At 36.7% G+C, this 22,165-nt stretch overlaps 1 long non-coding RNA gene across 1 annotated transcript; it reads left to right on the top strand.

The window, feature by feature from the left end:
- Window positions 1–16,435: 16,435 nt before the first annotated feature.
- LOC127085148 (uncharacterized) lies at window positions 16,436–17,244 on the top strand. Its single transcript, XR_007788961.1, has 2 exons — window positions 16,436–16,695; window positions 16,811–17,244. It is a non-coding gene; the product is annotated as an uncharacterized LOC127085148 (long non-coding RNA).
- Window positions 17,245–22,165: the final 4,921 nt, after the last annotated feature.

Here is a 22,165-nt window from a genome sequence, read left to right as displayed (position 1 = left end):
GTAGTGGAATAACCGAAAAAAGAATGAATTAAGTGTTTATTACATAGTACAAACAACTCTTGGTTCACAAAGATGGACTGTTCATTAGGCGTCCTAAAAGGATGTGAATGGAATCCAAGGAACGATGATATTTGATCTCAAAAGGATGGTATTGATTGAATGAATGAAGAATGATTGATTAATAAATAGGGTAGCTCGCGAAGAAACCGGGTTCTCCTGCCTACGTATCCTCATTGTGTAATGAGGAAATCAGAGCTTTCGTAGTTCAGCCCACTAGGGATGAAAAGAAATTAACTGGAGGAAAGAGGAAATGGATGATTGAGATTGAAATGATTTGAATTGGAATGATTGAGATTGAAATGATGGAGAGAGACTTGATAGTTACTGGATGATGAGAATCACACTAACTTTCAAGTGGAGGGAGAAGAGTCTTTGTAATTGTTTCTTGTATTGAAGATGAAGACCTTATCAATTGTTAGATTCAAATTGCGCTAAAGTCTATGAATGGTGTAACACCCCTTTTTATACCCCAAAATACTTAACATATAATCAGAGTGAATAAACAGGTATATAAACAAAAGGGCGTCACATCGACGTTTTCAAAAACTAAAAGCTTTCAAACACCAATATCATTCATCATCAATATACAATACACCTGGTCATTTAAAATAACACATTTCCAATATCATGAATATACAAGTATATGCGTTCACATCGGAAAATAATGAATACTCATGTATTTCATAAAATGATTCATGTCCCATACCATGATCATATCTCAATAATCTCCTCAAGATAAAATAAAACCATATCCAGAATATTTGGCACTATGGCCTCTCAAACAGCAAATGCAATTAAACATGTTCACAAGTAATAACATAATACATATCCAAATAATACATGAGTTCAATACTACTAATCTACCCCGTGTTACATGACCAGAGCATTGACTCACTACCTAGTCTCTACACCAAAACACAGAAACTCTCCGGCTAAATCTCGAGTGAGCTACCGTCCACTTACTTCAGCAATACTACTCTTGAGTATCTGCAAGATGCCCATGTAAAGGCAACACTCAAACAAAAGGGTGAGAATTCAAATCATTATGAAGAAGTATAATAAAGCACAATGATTAAATCAACAATTAACGGAATTCATCACACCTTGTATAACCATGTAAATAATACTAACCAACATTTATTTCACATGTTTCAAACATCCATCAAAACTCAAGGAGTATAATATTAAAATCCAAACTATATTCCCAATTATATACATAACTACAATTATCACATAATCACATAATTTACCAAGTTATGTACCCAAACATCACCAAATTCAATTACCATATCTCATACACACATCACAATCACATTAATGCATACGTTCAATTATCACATAACTCTAATGTGACTCAATGCAAGACATGTGACTCTATGCATGTGGTACCTCAATGTGAACCCAACGTTTCACCGCTTTCCGATTCAATATCTAGAATCCAAGCCACGCTTCCGATCCGGACAAGATCAAAGCCACTACGTCTATTTCCAATTAAGGATCAACGTCTGCTACGCCTATTTCCAATTAAGGATCAACGTCTATGTGAACCCACAGTTTCACCGCTTTCCGATTCAATATCTAGAATCCAAGCCACTACGTCTATTTCCAATTAAGCATCAACGTCTTCTACGCCTATTTCCAATTAAGGATCAACGTCTATGTGAACCCACAGTTTCACCGCTTTCCGATTCAATATCTAGAATCCAAGCCACTACGTTTATTTCCAATTAAGGATCAACGTCTGCTACGCCTATTTCCAATTAAGGATCAACGTCTATGTGAACCCACAGTTTCACCGCTTCCCCCATGAAGCCGACCATGCCATGAATAAATGTACAAATACCAACAACATATGCAATTAAGATCATCTCTACCATCTTTACATTCCACATATCACCATAATTCAACTCTATGAATTATCCACCAATGGTACATATACACATTCATAACAAGCATACTATCCATATATATAGTTTAATCATCAGACACGCACACTTAGGTTTCATTTCAAAATGATTACAGCATTTAAAATCCTCAATTTTCCCTTTTTCACAGCAAGTAACCGGTTAACGTATTTTGGGTAACCCGTTACCCTGAAAACAGAATTCAATTCCTAGGCAGATTTTTTAACTAAGTAACCGATTAACGTATTTTGGGTAACCCGTTACCCTGAAAACAGAATTCAATTCCTTGGTAGATTTTTTAACTAAGTAACCGGTTAACGTATTTTGGATAACCGGTTACTCTGAAAACAGGATACAATTCTGGGCAAATTTTGAACTAAGTAGCCCGTTAACGCTTTTAGAGTAACCCGTTACTCTGAAAAACAGAATTCAATATTGGGCATATTTTTAACTAAGTAACCGGTTAACGTATTTTGGGTAACCGGTTAACACCTAAACAGATTCAATTTCTAGGAAAAGTTTGTGAGCACGTAACCGGTTAACACTATTATAGTAACTGGTTAACACGGGTTAAAATCTGAATTTTTTTCTTAACGAGAGCAGTGGTGCTACAATAGAAATTATCAAATTGGATTATCAATCTATCCCTCAATTCCACCCATTTATCAGTTCCAAACATAATTACTCATCACAAATCAAAGATTACTCATCAAAACCTAACAATTCCCAAAACCGTAAAAATTAGGGATTTCAACCTAAACATATTTCTACCCATTGCCCCAATTATACTAACCCATAATAATAAGGATTCTCCCCCTTACCTCTTCAATTTTCTGGAAACCTTAGCTTCTCTCTTGTTCTTCCCCTCTTCTCCTTACTTTTCCTCTTTTCTTTCTCTGTTGCTGTCAATGATCAAATGAATCCTACTTCTCACTCTCCTCACATCTTACTATTATAGTATTATATTTGGGCTTAAAGAATGATACATCTAATTTAATTATTAGGCCCAATAAGACCTAGTATTATAATATCTCTATTTAGTTCAAATAAATTAAACCAACACAGTATACACACCAAGTTAATTAATATAATCAATTATTATACTACCTAACAACCAATTAATTAATTAACACTCCAAATAAATAAAATAAAATATAATAATAATAATATAAGAAATAATTACTAAAAATTGGGTTGTTACAACTCTCCCCCACTTAAAAGATTTTCGGCCTCGAAAATACCTCAAACGAACAACTCCGGATACGATTCCTTCATCTTATCCTCGAGTCTCTTGAATCAACTCGGGTTCAACCACAACACTCTCTCCCGATTCGTACCAACACAAAGGAGTTCTACACCTTCTACCATAAAGAGCCTCAAAAGGTTCCATTCCAATACTCAAATGGAAACTGTTGTTATACGTAAACTCGATCAAAGACAAGAAACTATCCCAATTTCCTCCTTGTTCCAAAACATAAGACCTCAAAAGATCTTCAAGTGACTGAATAGTCCTCTCCGTTTGACCATCAGTTTGCGGATGATATGCCGAACTCAAACGTAACTTCGTACCCAAATCACTTTGCAAACCTTCCCAAAATCTCGAAGTGATCCTCGGATCTCTATCCGAAACAATACTCGACGAAAACCATGCAAACACACAATCCTCTCGATGTACAACTTAACAAGTCTCTCCATCGAATAATCCATCCTCATCGGAATAAAATGAGCACATTTCGTCAACCTGTCCACAACGACCCAAATCGCCTCACAATTACTCGATGTTCTCGGCAAACCCGAAACAAAATCCATAGAGATACTATCCCACTTCCACTCGGGAATAGATAACGGTTGCATCAAACCAGACGACTTTTGATGTTCAATCTTTGACTTTTGACAAGTCAAACATGAATACACAAATTCCGCTACATCCTTCTTCATACCTTGCCACCAAAACATCTTCCTCAAGTCTTGATACATTTTAGTAGCACCAGGGTGAATACTCAGACCACTTCTATGCCCTTCCTCAAGAATCCTCTTTCTTAAATCCGCAACATCCGGAACACAAACTCGATCACGACACCTCATGATACCATTCTCATCAATCCGAAAGTCACCACCTTTGCCTTGATTAATCAATGTCATAACATCGACTAATTTCAAATCTGACTTCTGACCTTCTCTAATCTCATCAAGAATGCCACACGTAAGCTTCAACATACCAAGCTTAACACACGAAGACGTCGCTTCACAAACCAAACTCAAATCTCTAAATTGCTCCAACAATTCAAACTCTCGAATCATCAACATAGACATGTGCAATGACTTCCTACTCAATGCATCGGCTACAACATTCGCCTTTCCAGGATGGTAATTCAAACAAAAATCATAATCTTTCAAGAATTCCAACCATCTTCTTTGCCTCATGTTCAATTCTTTCTGGTTGAACAAGTACTTCAAACTCTTGTGATCATTAAACACATCAAATCTCGATCCAAACAAATAATGTCTCCAAAGCTTCAACACAAACACAACGGCGGCCAACTCTAAATCATGCATCGGATAATTCCTCTCATGAACTTTAAGTTCCCTTAAAGCATAAGCTACCACTTGCACTTTTTGCATCAAAACACCTCCCAAACCCAACAAAGAAGCATCACAATACACAACGAAAGTTTCTAACAGATCCGGTAAAATCAAAATAGGAGCCGTTGTCAATCTTCTCTTAAGCTCTTGAAAATTCGCTTCACACTGCGAAGTCCAAATGAAAGCTTGACCTTTCCTAGTCAACTGCGTCAATGGTAATGGCAACTTAGAAAATCCTTCAATGAACTTCCTATAATAACCAACCAAACCAATGAAACTTCTAATCTCAGCAACAGACTTAGGAGCTTCCCATTGAGGTACAGGTGCACCCCACGGCGACACACTAGGACGAATAAACCTCTTCTCAAGCAAGTCTTCAAGTTGACTCTTCAACTCTTTCAACTCAGAAGCAGACATTCTATAGGGAGTCATCGATACAGGACTAGTTCCAGGAACTAAATCAATTGAAAACTCAACCTCACGTTCCGGCGGTAAATTACTTATATCTTCAGGAAATACCTCCGCAAACTCACAAACTATTGGCAATTCTTCAATTGTCCTCTTCTCACGAATATCCAAGTTTCCCACAACATAAACAACTCGGCACCATCTTGCATCGATTCATCAACTTGCTTAGCAGACACAAACCAATCTTCCTTAGCACCAACCTCAGGAAAATAACCGTCTTCTCAAAACAATTGATATACACCCGATTAACTTCTAACCAACACCATCCTCGAATCCGACCTCTCTTCGGGTTCAGGAAAAGCACAACATTCTCAAAACAGGTTAACTAGCCAACACTGCACTCTTGCATGCAACCACATAATGTCCAAGCTCGATACAATTGGAACATCCAAGATAAGCAGACGTTTTTCCACCACTTATTTCATTCCCAACCTGCCAATGGAAAATAAAACAAGCATCGATCATTTTCAAAAACTAAAAGCTTTCAAAAACCAACATCATTCATCATCAATATACAATACACCTGGTCATTTAAAATAACACATTTCTAATATCATGAATATACAAGTATATGCATTCGCATCGGAAAATAATGAATACTCATTTATTTCATAAAATGATTCATGTCCCATACCATGATCATATCTCAATAATCTCCTCAAGATAAAATAAAACCATATCCAGAATATTTGGCACTATGGCCTCTCAAACAGCAAATGCAATTAAACATGTTCACAAGTAATAACATAATACATATCCAAATAAGACATGAGTTCAATACTACTAATCTACCCCGTGTTACATGACCAGAGCATTGACTCACTACCTAGTCTCTACACCAAAACACGGAAACTCTCCGACTAAATCTCGAGTGAGCTACAGTCCACTTACTTCAGCAATACTACTCTTGAGTATTTGCACGATGCTCATGTAAAGGCAACATTCAAACAGAAGGGTGAGAATTCAAATCATTATGAAGAAGTATAATAAAGCACAATGATTAAATCAGCAATTAACAGAATTCATTGCACCTTGAATAACCATGTAAATAATACTAACCAACATTTATTTCACATGTTTCAAACATCCATCAAAACTCAAGGAGTATAATATTAAAATCCAAACTATATTACCAATTATATACATAACTACAATTATCACATAATCACATAATTAGCCAAGTTATGTACCCAAACATCACCAAATTCAATTACCATATCTCATACACACATCACAATCACATCAAATGCATACGTTCAATTATCACATAACTCTAATATGACTCAATGCAAGACATGTGACTCTATGCATGTGGTACCTCAATGTGAACCCAACGTTTCACCGCTTTCCGATTCAACATCTAGAATCCAAGCCACGCTTCCGATCTGGACAAGATCAAAGCCACTACGTCTATTTCCAATTAAGGATCAACGTCTGCTACGCCTATTTCCAATTAAGGATCAACGTCTATGTGAACCCACATGTTCACCGCTTTCCGATTCAATAATTAGAATCCAAGCCACTACGTCTATTTCCAATTAAGGATCAACGTCTGCTACGCCTATTTCCAATTAAGGATCAACGTCTATGTGAACCCACAGTTTCACCGCTTTCCGATTCAATATCTAGAATCCAAGCCACTACGTCTATTTCCAATTAAGGATCAACGTCTGCTACGCCTATTTCCAATTAAGGATCAACGTCTATGTGAACCCACAGTTTCACCGCTTCCACCATGAAGCCGACCATGCCATGAATGAATGTACAAATACCAACAACATATGCACTTAAGATCATCTATACCATCTTAACATTCCACATATCACCGTAATTCAACTCTATGAATTATCCACCAATGGTACATATACACATTCATAACAAACATATTATCCATATATATATAATCATCAGACACGCACACTTAGGTTTCATTTCAAAATGATTACAACATTTAAAATCCTCAATTTTCCCTTTTTCACAGCAAGTAACCGGTTAACGTATTTTGGGTAACCCGTTACCCTGAAAACAAAATTCAATTCCTAGGCAGATTTTTTAACTAAGTAACCGGTTAACGTATTTTGGGTAACCCGTTACCCTGAAAACAAAATTCAATTCCTAGGCAGATTTTTTAACTAAGTAACCGGTTAACGTATTTTGGGTAACCGGTTACTCTGAAAACATGATACAATTCAGGGCAGATTTTAAACTAAGTAACCCGTTAACGCTTTTAGAGTAACCCGTTACTCTGAAAAACAGAATTCAATATTGGGCATATTTTTAACTAAGTAACCAGTTAACGTATTTTGGGTAACCGGTTAACACCTAAACAGATTCAATTTCTAGGAAAAGTTTGTGAGCACGTAACCGGTTAACACTATTATAGTAACCGGTTAACACGGGTTAAAATCTGAATTTTTTTCTTAACGAGAGCAGTGGTGCTACACTAGAAATTATCAAATTGGATTCTCAATCTAACCCTCAATTCCACCCCTTTATCAGTTCCAAACATAATTACTCATCACAAATCAAAGATTACTCACAAAAACCTAACAATTCCCAAAACCGTAAAAATTAGGGATTTCAACCTAAACATATTTCTACGCATTGCCCCAATTATACTAACCCATAATAATAAGGATTCTCCCCCTTACCTCTTCAATTTTCTGGAAACCTTAGCTTCTCTCTTGTTCTTCCCCTCTTCTCCTTACTTTTCCTCTTTTCTTTCTCTGTTATCGTCAATGATCAAATGAATCCTACTTCTCACTCTCCTCACCTCTTACTATTATAGTATTATATTTGGGCTTAAAAAATGATACCTCTAATTTAATTATTAGGCCCAATAAGACCTAGTATTATAATATCTCTATTTAGTTCAAATAAATTAAACCAACACAGTATACACACCAAGTTAATTAATATAATCAATTATTATACTACCTAACAACCAATTAATTAATTAACACTCCAAATAAATAAAATAAAATATAATAATAATAATATAAGAAATAATTACTAAAAATTGGGTTGTTACAAACGGAGGTGAATACGATGAGTGCTGGATCATACGTCCCATACCCAAAGATACTCAGAATGGGGGTAGGAATACTCCAGTCCCACTTCTTCTCCATTACTTAAGGCTCGTATCGTATAACTTGATTCATGATTGATAAGTTGTTGAAGTTGTCGTTGCTTTTATTGTGAAGAGAGACTTGTCAATTATATGGTTAGAATTGTGCTAAAGTCTATGAATAGAGGTGAATACGATGAGTGCTGGGTCATATGTCCCATACCCAAAGATACTCAGAATGGGGGTAGGAATACTCCAGTCCCATTCCTTCTCTATTGCTTAAGGCTCGTGTCATACTCTTCTAACTTTGATTTAACAAGTGTTGAAGATGCCACCTTTAAAGTGCTTGAAAGTTGAAAACGCCGCCTTTGATGTGCTTGAATAATCCGTTGGTTGGTATAACTGAGGATGCCTTGACTGAAGATCTTGAGTTGAGGCCTTGAGCTCTACAACGTGAAAGAAAAGTCCTACTAAGTGACCAAGGTGGTCACTCAATTAGACTGGGGGATTATACAAGTTCAAAGGATTTAATTAATCAAAATTGCTTTTGATCAATTTAATTGGGGGTTTTGATTTTAATTTTATGGGGAACTAATTTTTGGATCTAATTGAAGTTAGTAATTGTTAGAATCTAGGATTAGAGACAGTTATTTAGGCTTGGAGTTAGTTGCATTCAACTCACTGAGTTCATGGTGAAACTCAGTTAGTTAGAATCAACTCAGTGGTTAAAATTAGTTAATGGGTGAATGAGTTAGACTGGCTATTGTAGGTTAGTTTAAGTGGAATTGAACATGTTTATGAATGATGACCTACTGAGCAGGTTTTGGTGATTAATGAGTTGAAGTCATGTTAGGTTAGTTCAGTGAAATGATGAAGCAAAAAGGTTAAGGGTTCTTTGGCTGTAGCAGGTAACTTTAGAGCTAGGATTAAACCAATGAATTAGAGGCAACCTATTGAACTGGTCATTGAGTGATGTTCACTGAATCCACTTCATGGGACAAATTTGTTCAGGGCCTGTGATGTGCTTGGTTGGGAAATTCAATGGCTATCACTTGTGCACATCGAGTTGGTAGGTCATCTTGTAAACCATGCCCTGTTACATTGCACTAATTTGATGTTCATGCTTATGTTCCTGTTAATGCAGGTTGTGGTTGATGTTCCGTAGGTCCCACTCTCATTGTTGTATTCACTTCCTTGCCTTTGCTTGTTTCCTCTTGTTGCAGTAGGGTTCTTCTATGCAAAACTCATGTTGATTCTGGCTTCTGCAGGACCATAGCATTTGCTTCCAAATACCTGTCTCAATGATGGCCCTGAGGACAAGTCATGTGATCCTACTGTGTTGGTGACTCCACTTGTCTTGTTGCAGGCCTTGAGGTATGTCTCAGCATGCTGCCATGACTTACATCTTTACTACATTGGCCAATGGTGTTAATTTTCCTTGCATCTAGCCATGTTTGCAATGACATTAAAGTTGGATTTAGTGTGGCCCTGGATTATCCAATACCCTTGACTTGGTTTGCCTTGTAACCACAGTTTCACTATTTTAAGCCAGGTCAGTCCAAAATCCATTCTTGCTGCTTATGCCTTACCTTACCCTGTTAACTGAAATTGATGATGGGTTGCAGAATGTTGTTGGCTCAAGTTTGTTGTGTGTTGTAGGGCATAATTCTTATTGGTGATACTGAGGATACTACTGATGTGATACAGGCAAAACATTGCATTGACTACAGGTTCTCTTTGGTGGATGAAATTTTTTGCTTGCACTGCTTGAATGTTGTTAGCAGCCTTCATCTGTGTGTTGCTTGAAATTATGTTGGCATGCTTAATGTTTTGTTCAACTTTTGCAGGTTTGTGGCAAGGCTTGGTTCATGTTATGCATTCCATTGGCTTCTTGTTGGCAAGGTTAGACCATGGTAGTGAGCTGGTCTTGCTGCAAGATCGAGTGATTGGTTAACTGCCGATAGTCATGTTGCAAGCTAGTTCCAACTGTGACTTGTCTTGCTGTTAAGCTAGAAATCTCAAGTGTTTGGATGCGGTGATGTAGTCCAGTTGGCAAGAACCTGGCACCTAATGAAGCTTCAATTTAATAACACTATTCATTGAGGTATGTGTGTGATTACTGCTGACTGTTGCATTTTAACTTAGGCCAGGGTTTGTGGTGAACACAGGGTTTGTCACATATTGTGAACTATAATTCAAAGGCTGGAAAGTTGGGAAATAATTGGTGCATTGTGGTTTGCAGGTGCAGGTTATGGACAAGGTTGCATGTCTGATAATTGCAGGTTGCATTGGCTTATTGCAGCAAGATTATTGATGTTGCATGTTGCAATGACTATTGTGGCATTGATGCAGGTTCAGTATAGGATGGTTGGCTACTCATGATGTAGGTTTGTCATGCTTGGCCTGTTTCGATTTCTTGTTGTAGCTTGCTATGTGATGCACATGTGGAGCATGAAGCTTTTCTGTACCAATGTATAACATTGTATGGTTTTCTTTTGTAAGATGGTATGAACATGGCCAAGGGTGACTTGCTAATGAAGTAAACTTGATGTACACAAACCAACATGGATTTGGATGGTGAACCAAAGCAAAAGGCTAGCTTAGGTTTTGTATGACCAAAAAGTGGGGAGGTTGACTTTGATCAAAGTTGACCAAAAAGTCAATTGTTGACCAAAGTCAACAATTGGTCAAAACTTCATTTTTGATATTTTCTTTGTAAATGGACAATGTATTGATGATCATGATGAAATTTAGGGTATTAGGGTCTTGGGTTGACTTTGGTCAAAGTTGACCAAAAAAGTCAATTGTTGACCAAAGTCAACAATTGGTCAAAGATGTCAAATTTTGTATTTTATTGTGTAGAGTCACATGTAATGGTTTAAAAAGACATGGAATGAATTGAAATGGTTTTGAAAAATGACTGAAATTGGTTTCCACAATTGGCTTGAATGTTTGACTTTTGAAAAGAAAATAACTTGACCGATAATATATATGAACAAAACCATGAAATGAGACCATAAGGTTAAGGTTTTGATATAACATCCACGAACCAATGGAATGACCAACAAGTGGCTTAAAACACAGGGGTTTGATCGCTTAGATGACCAAAGATGTGTCCACAACTCAATGAATAGCACCAAAGACTTTGAACTAAGACCAAGACTCCAAGCTAGGTTAAGCAACTTGACAATGAATACACAATCAAGCCACCAAGTTCCTTTGATTACCATCCCCTGACTAGGGTATGGAGGCCAAGATGAGGCCTAGGGAAGTTCCAAGAGATCCTGCCTTGAGAAATTAGGGTTTTGAATACCCTAGTTGTCTGGTCACAACTTTGTTGAAGTCAAACCTTCACCATCATCATTAGGGTTTCACATGCTGTGTTGATGATGTGACCAACCCATGCCTTTGGATCTTTGATACCTGTGTGAACCTTGGCTTCCTGGGCCCAAGTTTCTTTTGAATTCATGAGGAATGATGCATGTGGATGAGTTATGGATGTATGCAAGTCATCTCTTGATCAAGTGATTAGATACATAGATTAGAAAGGGGAGGGAAAATTTAAGGGTACAACACATAGCAGGTTGAACCACAGGTGGAGAAACTTGCACATGAATTGGAGGACCTTTGTATTCAAACTCCTTCTCAATAGGCACCTTAGTAATCACAGGTGTAAAGCACAACAAATTTCGATCGATGAATTCTTGAACTTTGGCCTTGAGAACATGATAAGCTTCTATAGAATGCCCTACGTATCCTGCATGGTATCCACATGTGGCATAAGGATCATGATTACGATTGTAGGGAAACTTAGCAGCTTCGATCTGTTTAGGTATAATTGCCCTAGCATTAACCAGTATAGATAGAAAATGTGAATAAGACGTAGGAATCAGATCATAGAGAGGATGACTCCTTTCTTAATTGTTGTTTCCTTATTGATTTGCTTCTGCTTCAGTTTCGGGTTGCTTTGAGCAGGCCTCTTATGTGGTAGTAAACGTTGTTCTTGAGGAGGAAGTGGCAGAATGCTTGCAGCCACCTTCTGTTTGTCATCTTTCTTCAGACTGTCTTCAGCTTGCTCATTGATCACAACCTTATTTAGGAAGCCTATTGTCATGCTAGCCAAGAATAACCCCAAAACTATGTCAGCTCTTTCAATGCTCTTAGTCTCTTCCATGATACTTGGATGACTGGTGCCGGAGAATCGTTGTCTTTTTGGCGGAGGAATGGATAGGGTGAGTTTTCTGGTTAAAATGCATGAAATGTAAATGAATGAATGCATATGTTGGGGATGGAATGCAAATAATTATGCCGCATCCATATATTCAAAGCACTGATAGTATAACAACCCAAGTTCCAAGCTCCGACATATGTACAACAATGCAATAACATAGGTTAACAACACCAATAATTTGGATAATCTGTGTATACTGCCTGATGCAGGATCAAAGGTTCAACGCCCATGAGAATAAAGGTATGTAGAGTCTATGGTTTCCTACAATAAAAACCCATATCCCCCTCATAGGTATGGACAATGCTATGAGGTGGTCCCTAGAAGGTCTCCCAAAGTCATCGACTCGAAATTAAAATACCATGTCATAGTGAATGCTCACAGGACAAAAGTACTTCCAAGTGAATCTATTCTAGTTGTGGCTCTCGTGACAACCCAACGCGCGAAACGCAGGTGTACACGACTATCCACGAATCTATCCTGTGTGTATACTAAGCTCGGGTATAAAGCTTCACTCATGTAGTATAAACCTCAACAGAACAGCAACATATATAGATATCCATAATATAAAGCAAATGAATATAATGATAAAGCGAGTAAAGCACAAAGATAAACACATATACCAAGTGAAAACAACCAAAGCTAGGCTCGACTCCTTTTAGCGACTAGGAAGTACTCGAAGTAGTGAAGTATCCCCATCAGAGTCGCCAACTGAAGCTAGCAGAAATATACCCGAACGTATAACAGAGTCGCCATCGAACTTTATTTTTTTCCGAAGGAAAGGGAAAAAATCGATAAAAACCCGGGGTCAAGAGATATATTGGGTAAGGAATCGGTTATACAAGGGGAATGTATTAGCACCCCTAACACCCATGGTACTCCATGAGAACCATTTTGATTGTTCTTCTCGAATGGGTGTGATATCTAAAGAATACTCGCAAAAGAATGGGGAAAAAGAAAAAATAGATAAAATACCCAGTGAGGATTGGGGCCCTGATGCATACGTATCCTCATAGTGCAACTAGGATTTCAGAGCTTCGTAGTTCATAGGACTAGTGGTGGGAGATGAAAAGAATTGTGATCAAGATATGGTATAAACCAAAGGATTATGTTGTTTGAACTCCAACAAGGGGTGAAAGATGAACCCAAGAGTAAAACGGGTATGAACCGATATGTGGACTAGCAGGGCTGCCACTATATGGTATAGTCGAAAACAAAGGGAATTAAGTGTTTGGTTTCACATCACAAACAACTATTGGTTCACAAGGAGATACAAGATGGAGCACAAAGAGATAATGTATTTGGATCAAAGGACAAGGTATATAACATGAAGTGAATGAAGGTAGAAAATGAAAATATTACGGAGATGAACGAAATGAATGACCAAAGTCAGAGAATTGATTATTTGGAAACAAACGACTGAAGAGGTATAATTTGAAACCAAAGCTAAAGGTGTATTTGAATCCATATGAGAAATAGGATTTGTACCATAGATGGAAAGGGCATCTTAGCCAAAAAAAAGGAAGGAATTAAATGTATGGCTACGAGCTAAACGACTCTAGGTACAAATGTGAACTGCCGCTATATCGTCCTAAAAGGGTGTATATGGAATTCCAAAAGAAGTGTATTTCGGTGTCAAAGGGATAATATGTCATTGGGTGAACGGTTTATGATCGAAGGTAGATAGTGGATCATGAAAGATATGAGTGGTGCCCTAAGGCGGAAGAAGAAATAATTAGGATTATGCTCGCCAAGGATTTGCATCCTCATGCCTATGTATTCTCACTGTGCAATGAGAAAGTCATAGCATTCGTAATTCGTGGAACCACGAGAATAAAGAGATAGATAAATGATGAAACGTATAGCCTGCACCAACAAAATGGTAACAAGGGAACCCACAAATGGAAAGAACTTGGAACCAAAGAGTAAAAATGGCGTTAATTGATATGTGGACTAGTCGAGCTTCCACTATATGGTATAGCAAAATACAAGGTGAATTAAATATCTGGGTACGATCCAAACAACTCTTGATTCACAAGATGGACTACAACTATATAGTCCTAAAAGGGTATATGTGGGGCCCAAAAGAAAGCATTGTTGGGTACAAGGAACAATATATCACTAGCTGGGGAACAAATAGTTCGAGATCAAAGAATAATGGTATCTTGTATCCATAAAAGAGATGGCCTTTGAATCAAAGATTAAATCGGTGTCTTAGCCAAAAAAAGAATGAATTAAATGTTTGGGGAGGATCCAAACAACTCTCGATTCATGAGGTGGATTGTCGCAATATCGTCCTAAAAGGATGTACCCGGAGTCCAAGGAGAAGTATATTTGATCTCAAAAAGATGGTCTTAGTTGAATGAATGAAGAGTGAAGGATTAATAAATAGGGTAGCTCGCGAAGAATATGGGTTCTCCTGCCTACATATCCTTATAGTGCAATAATGAAATCAGAGCTCCCGCAGTTCAACCTACTAGGGCTGAAAACAAGGTAATTGATTAGTCAAGAGAAAATGATTGATTGAATATGTAAGAGACTTGACAGTTACTTGGTAAGAACCACACTAAAAAGTCTATGAGTAAAGGTGGATACGATAAGCAACTGGTCAAGTGTCTCGTACCAAGGATATCCAAAATGAGGGTAGGAATGCTCCATTCTCATTCCTTCATTACTACTTAAGGCTCGTGACATGTAATTCTCATCCTGACTTTCAAGTTGTTGGAGAAGAATCTTTGTTGCTTCTAGTAGTGATGAAGACCTTATCCATCGTTCGATTCTAATTGCACTAAAGTTTATGAATAGAGGTGAATACAATGAACAATTTGATCAAGCGTCCCGTACCCAAAGATATTCAGAATGAGTTAATGGAATCCTCAACTCTCATTCATTCTCTATTACTTAAGGCTCGTGTCATACAACTTGAGTCATGATTGATAGGTTATTGGTGAAGTCCTTTGCTTGTTGCACTGCCGCTTTATGAAGGGAGAGACTTGTCAATCGTATGATTTAAATTGTGCTAAAGTCTATGAATAGAGGTGAATACAATAAGCAACTGGGGTCAAGCGTCCCGTACCCAAAGATCTCCAGAATTAGGGTAGGAATTCTACATTCTCATTCTTCTCTACTGCTTGAGGCTCATGCCACACAATTATAACTTTGATTAACAAGCTCTTGAATAACCACCTTTGATGTTTCTTTATAATTCGCTGCTTGATATGACTGATGATGCCTTGATCAAGACTCTGACTTGAGGCTTCGAGCTCCATAGCTTGCAGAAAAAAGTCTTATTAAGTGACCAAGGGTCTTTTGGTCACTTGAATTAGACTGTGGGATTATACATGATCAAAGGATTTAGTTGATCAAAATTTCTTTTGATCAACTTGAGTCGGGGTTGAAATTAATTTTTAGGTCTATGGTTAATTCTAATCTGATGGTTAGAATTGAATTCACAAGCTATTCCTAATGGAGAATGCAATTTTTAACCAAGGACTCGATTTAAAACTAATTAAAATTCTAAGTCTAGATTTAATCCTAAGGGAGCATGAATTTGTTGTGGTTAAAATGTCAAAACAAAACCCCTAAGGGCAAAATAGTCATTTCATAAAACTATGGATGTTGAATTAAATCTATTCATGAAAAGTCTAATTAGAATTCATTGTAAATTCTAAGCAATTCTAATTGTTCTAAATCCTAAAAATATCTAATTAACCAATTAAAGTCTAATTGTCCAATTAAACTAAAACTCTAGAAAGAATACATGTTTACTAGCCAAAATCGTTTAACACTCTTAATCTCATTTAAGAAAAAACCTAATTAACTTCTAAGCTAAAATTCTAATATAATTAACCTAATTAAGATAATCTAACACCTAATTAAAATAATTAAAGAACTAAAACCCTAATTAACTAATCTTAATCAACTAATCATATCCTAAATCAATACAAAAATAAGAGCAAACAAAAACAATGTAAAAAAAAGATGAGAAAGACCTTGAATCAATGGGCCAAGGGTTGATCAAATGGAGGAAGGGGTGAATTAGGATACACCAAGGAATTATTTAGGTCGAAGGCCCAAATCTCCACAACCAAATCCCAAAATTGGGTCTGGTCCAGTCTTCACTCTTGTAGCTGCAAACCAGCTCAGTCCCGCTTCCAATACGCAACCATGTGACAAAAGAATGAAATTGATTGCACCTCATTCGCACACCCCTCCATTTCCGCAATTTCATAAATTGAGCTTCAAAGTCATCCGCGAAAGAAATTAACTTTGGGTGTCGGAAGAAGTTGCTTCAATGGAATATGTCGTGCGAATGATGAATAGTGAAACGGGTTGAATGGTTTGTTTTAGATGACTGGAAACGCAAATCTGAAGGGAGATTAGAGGTATGTTTATTTTACCGAGCTTAATTCCTTCTATTCGTTCCTTCCGCTTCTCTCTTATTCTCTTGTCCAATTTGTGAGTTCTTGTGTGAGTGATGGATTCTGTTTGTGATTGTAGGATGTGGTTGTTGAGCGAATTAGTGAGATTCCGATGTTGAGAGTGCGATGAAGATTGATGCAGGGTGGGGTTGAAGCTACCAGGCAAAGATTCAATGGTTTTTATGGTACTCTCAATGGTTTAGTTGTGGATTTTTCGGTTGAAGAACCGATCCCCCTCTAATCTGCACCCGATGAGTATTTATAGCATGCTTCCCTCCGAATATAGTTAGAAATTTGACCTAAACGTCAGTGAAATGCATTCTAAATTCCCCTTGAAATTCACAATGAGTTGGTTACAAATTAGGAATTAGTTAGAGTAATGAATGGTTATCAGTTCTGTTAAATTCTGTTAGAAATTTAGAAAGTTAGTTGGGGGTTAAATCCAAAATGAAATGAAAAATGGAAATTAGTAAATTTTTGTTGAAATGAAAATGAATGATTGTTAATACCTCATTTCTCCATAGCTCTCTACTGCTCTCTACTGCTATATTTCCATACTGTTATTATAAATAAAGATCTTAATTGGTGAAATCAAATTTGAATTTACAGTTAGTTAAATGAAACTCAATCTGTTAGTGAAGCTAGCATAAATATACCCGAACGTATCACACGCTCGAACATAAAACATAGTGCCATAGAACTTTATTTATTCCCGAAGGAAAGGGAAAACATCGATAAAATCCAGGGGAAAGAGATATGCTGGGTAAGGAAGTCGGTTATGCAAGGGGGAGGTATTAGCACCCCTAACATCCATGGTACTCCATGGAAACCGTTTTGATTGTTCTCACTCGGATAGGTGTTATCTAAAGATTACTTGCAAAGAATGGGAAAAGGGAAAAAATAGGTAAAGTGCTCGGTGAGGATTAGGGTCCTCATGCCTACATATCCTCATAGTGCAATGAGGAATTCAGAGCTTCGTAGTTCAAGGAACTAGTGGTGGGAGGTGAAAATAATTATGATCAAGGTATGGTCTAAACCAAAGGTTTGTGTTTTGAACTCCAACAAGGGTGAAAACATGAACCCAAGAATAAACTGGCTTTTACCGATACGTGTGCTAGGATGGCTGTCACTATAGGGTGATGCCAAAAACAAGGAGAACTAAGTCTTTAGGAATGATCCAAACAGCTCTTGGTTCATAAGGTGACGCAAGATAGAGCACAAAGAGGTAGTGTATTTGGCTCAAAGATAACTGATATATCTCAAGGAGTGAATGAAGGTAGAATATGAATGCATCATTGAGATGAATAGAATGAAATGTTGAAGTCACAAAAATGAGTATTTGGTGACAGGTAACTGCAGAGGTTGTAAGACCCCAATTTTGACCCTAAGATCCCTCATGTTATCTCATCATATGCATTGGCATTGAGATCACACCTTGGCATCCTCCTTATCCCTTATTCATTGGGTTTGCATTGGGAGAGGTCACCAAGCATATTTGATTGTATCATACTTCATTTTTTATTTACTAACCAAAATACCAAAAAATATGTCAATGTATAGTTTGTTTCTTTTGTAGGTAGTGTGCATGCTCACATATGCTCTATCAAGCTCATATCTAGGGTTTAAGACCCTTAGTGCAAGGAGCACAATCAAGAAATGGTTCACCTTGGCTCTAAGAATCATATATGGACCCCCATGATCTTCACATGTTATTTTGATCAAGAATTCATCTGGGTATCTTGTGTGACTTCTTCAACAAGTTTCTTCAACAATTGATCAAATATTTCAAGGGATAATTAATATAACATCATCTTATACATATATTATCCTACATGAGTCCCAAAAGTCAAGAGAATGTCAAGTTAGTAAGATGGTTCATAGTGGTGGAATAGAAAAAGTCAACTGGTCAAAACTGGGGTTCCCTAGACCCTATCTCCTACATTTTTTGTCATATGAAAATGATTACAAGGGAAAAGTTACTCAAAATAACATTACAAACAACTTTTATTTTTAATTCAAGATCTAGTTTTCCTTGGAAAGTCATTTTTATTGGTGAAAGATTATAGGTCATTTTGTCTGAACCCTAGTTTGAAGGTCAACTTCCCAAGACCATAACTTGCTCAATTTTTATGATATGAAATCCATTCAAATTTCATGATCAAATGCATGATGTCTAATGCAACTTTTATATATGGAGGAATTTCAAATTAAACATGCAAATGCATGTGCCAAGACGAAACATTATGGGTCATTTTGGGCCAACACCATTGAACAAGTGATTTTCCTCAACCTCTAAAATGCATAAGTCCTTCATGCCAAATCCAAATGAGGTCAAATTTGTGACAAAATTGAAGAGGTTTGAAATAGATACAACTTTGATGAAGGAACGTTTCTAATTTGACGTCCATAGAAAACATTTTCAAATATGTTTGATTTACCAAACTTCCACCTCAAAATTCATCATTATCCAAGATTCAAATGAAAAAGTGTTCAACAAGAAAGTTGTTCCCCTTGATCTCACTTTTCCAAAAATTCCAAGATCATCTCATTTGGCCAAAGAATGAAGGACTTGCGCATGGGTGCAAATTGAAGAACCATTTAGATGATTTCCACTTCCACTTTTCATACACGATTGCATGGCTTTGTAACATGGTTTCAACATGATTCATATTCAATTATGGACCTAATTGCATCACTTGATGGGCCTATCACACGCCCATGCAAGCATGCAAAGAGAATTTTCAAATTTTGCCAAAATTGGAAGTGTGTGGAAATTAATCTCATGGCCTATAAATAAGACCCTCATTGCTCAGAATTAAGGACCTTATGCCCAAGCTTTGAACCTGCAACCCCAAACCCTCACCATTGAAGGATAAGCTTGAAGATTTTCTTAGAAAATCGAGTTTCAGTTCTCCATCTGTTTTGAGATTGAAACTCAAAGAGTCCATACCTTTCATTGATCCTAATTACTTCTAGCAACTTTTTGAGGCAAGGCCGGGCATAATTGAAAGCAAGATCGTGCCAATTTGAAGGTCCATTGGAGGTGAATTTTCAGAATTTTCATCTCTTCGAGTCTCACTCAATTCTTCACCATTCTTGTTGATTTTTGGTTGTCTAAAGTCCTATCAATGTAGGCAAGAAGATTGAGTTTTTTTGAGGTCAAATCGAAGCAACTCAGTTCATGATCCTCAAAATTCAAATCCCTGTATCTTTTTATATACTTGGAATTGGAGAAAATTGAGGCTAGATTCGTGCTCCTGAGCATTTTTCTTCAAATTAGTGTATCCATTTTTCATTTTCCTTTGAGTTGAGCTTGGACCAGACCAGTGGTGCTCACCGGAGAAGATGACCGGAGCTAGGGCTCTGGTGGTGTTTTCCAGGACCATCTGATCTGAGTCTCGGGTTCTAATCTCACGCGTCCATTGTGATTACCACGCCTACAGCGCATTTGACTCGTGTACATGTGGAATGTGCGCTCCTGGCCATCTGATCTGCCACCTCAATTAATGAGGGAGATCAGATGGCCCTTGTTTTTTTTCTTCTGATTTACCATTTAATCCTTTTATTTTGATTAATTCATATTAATTTCATTTTTAATCCAAAAAATATGGGACTTTCACCAAAAAAATTCAAATATCTTCCTCTTTCATTTTCTGAATTAAAACTGTTTTTTGGATTAATTTTGATATTTTTCATGATTTAATTGTTTATGTGCATATTTTTAATTGTTTAAAAATACTTCTGACTTTTCAAACAATTATAAATTTTTTTGTCTAAGGTCCTTTGACCTTGTTTGACCTAGGATAAATATCTTGGCCATTTATTTGGTGTTTTGAAGAGGTTTTAGGTTTTTGATCAAACATAATTTAATTTAAATGCATTTTTAATTTGATTTTTAATTGATTAATTGTGTAGAAATTATGTTGAGTCATTTTTATTGACTTGTAAAGTTTGACTATATGTTTGGGCCTTGGTCAAGGTTGATTTGACTTTTGTTAGATTAAAATCATTGGATTTAGGGGATTGATGAAATGTACATTTCATCTCCCAAAATGAATGAATGATTTTAATTTGATAAAATTCCTCCCATGACCTATTTGTGTTTCTCTCATCTCCCATCCCTCTTCATATTTAATCCCATTCTTCCCCATCCCTTCCATTGACCAATGAAGTCTCAATATCCTGAGGCTAATTGGTTCATCAATAACTTTGTGTTAGATGAACCAATACAAGTATGGATGAAATTAGGTCCATCCTTTGATCACTTTCTTTTTTAGTGTGGTATGTTTTAGGAGTATGGTCCATTATATCATATCTCTGACATGCATTAAAACCAAAAAATGTATTGCCCTACCTCAGATAGTTGTGACTTCTACATAAGTCCAATTACGATTGCTTAACATAGCGCTAAATTTTGACCCAAAGGCATATCATTCTAGTAAGTGAGATTGTAAGTCTCCCACCTTTCATGGTATTGTGTGGAAACTTGGCCTTTTTTCCTTCCTTTGGAAGATGTCTTGGTTCAAGGATCCATGCTTCTGAATAGAGGGTTGAGTGTTCTCCAGAGAATGAATTAAACAATTGAAAAGCAAAACACCACTAACATCCAATCAACTAACATTTGACTAACTTCTTTTAATCTTGCTTTTATTTTTCAAGTCATTTACTTTATGCAATTTAAATTCAAGTCATTTATCATTTCATTTGCCATTTACCTATCATTTAACTTGTTTATGTTTATTGCCATTTTCACTTTGCTCACTTGAGTCATATATTGTGATTGTATATATTTGTTTGTGTATCTTGTTTGTGTTTATGGTCTTAGGACCTTAAAATACTTAATAAACAACAACAAAAACCATAAAAAAATGTTTGTATGGACTACTGGATTTGATCTGAGTTTTGGACTTAGAATTAGGCAACATTCCCTATGCAAAAAGGACTTGGCCAATGCCAACATTTCTGAGACCATGTTATTGTGATTTGAGCTTACATCTGATGCAAGTATTGGGAACCACATGAATCCATCTGTTACATGGTCTTGATGCAAATGTTACTTTCAACTTGTGTCTAATGCCTTATTCTGAGCCAATCAAGGAGTATGACATCTGATACATGAGAATAAGAAGACTGTAAAGTTGCTTGCTTGGATGTGGCTATCTTTATTTGATGCCTTGTTCTTTGTATTGCTACTGGCTTATTGATATTTCTTGATTTAAAGTACAAAGGAAAAGTGGATTTCTATATGACATTCTTGTCTATTGGATTACATCCCATTGGTCAGATCTTTTCAACTCTTAACTTTTAAATTTTTTCTTAGGATTAGTCTTTTCATCTCCTCCCATTCTCTTAAATTTCAAAATCTCTCCCCTTTTTTAAAACCTTCTTTGTTTGTGATTTCTAAACTTAGACTTTATTGCAAATTAGAAACTTT

The sequence above is a fragment of the Lathyrus oleraceus genome, chromosome 5, assembly GCF_024323335.1.
Source record: "Lathyrus oleraceus cultivar Zhongwan6 chromosome 5, CAAS_Psat_ZW6_1.0, whole genome shotgun sequence".
In the NCBI taxonomy this organism is placed as follows: domain Eukaryota; kingdom Viridiplantae; phylum Streptophyta; class Magnoliopsida; order Fabales; family Fabaceae; genus Lathyrus; species Lathyrus oleraceus.
The sequence above is the reverse complement of the archived record's forward strand: the minus strand, read 5'-3'. Positions and strand labels throughout refer to the sequence as shown.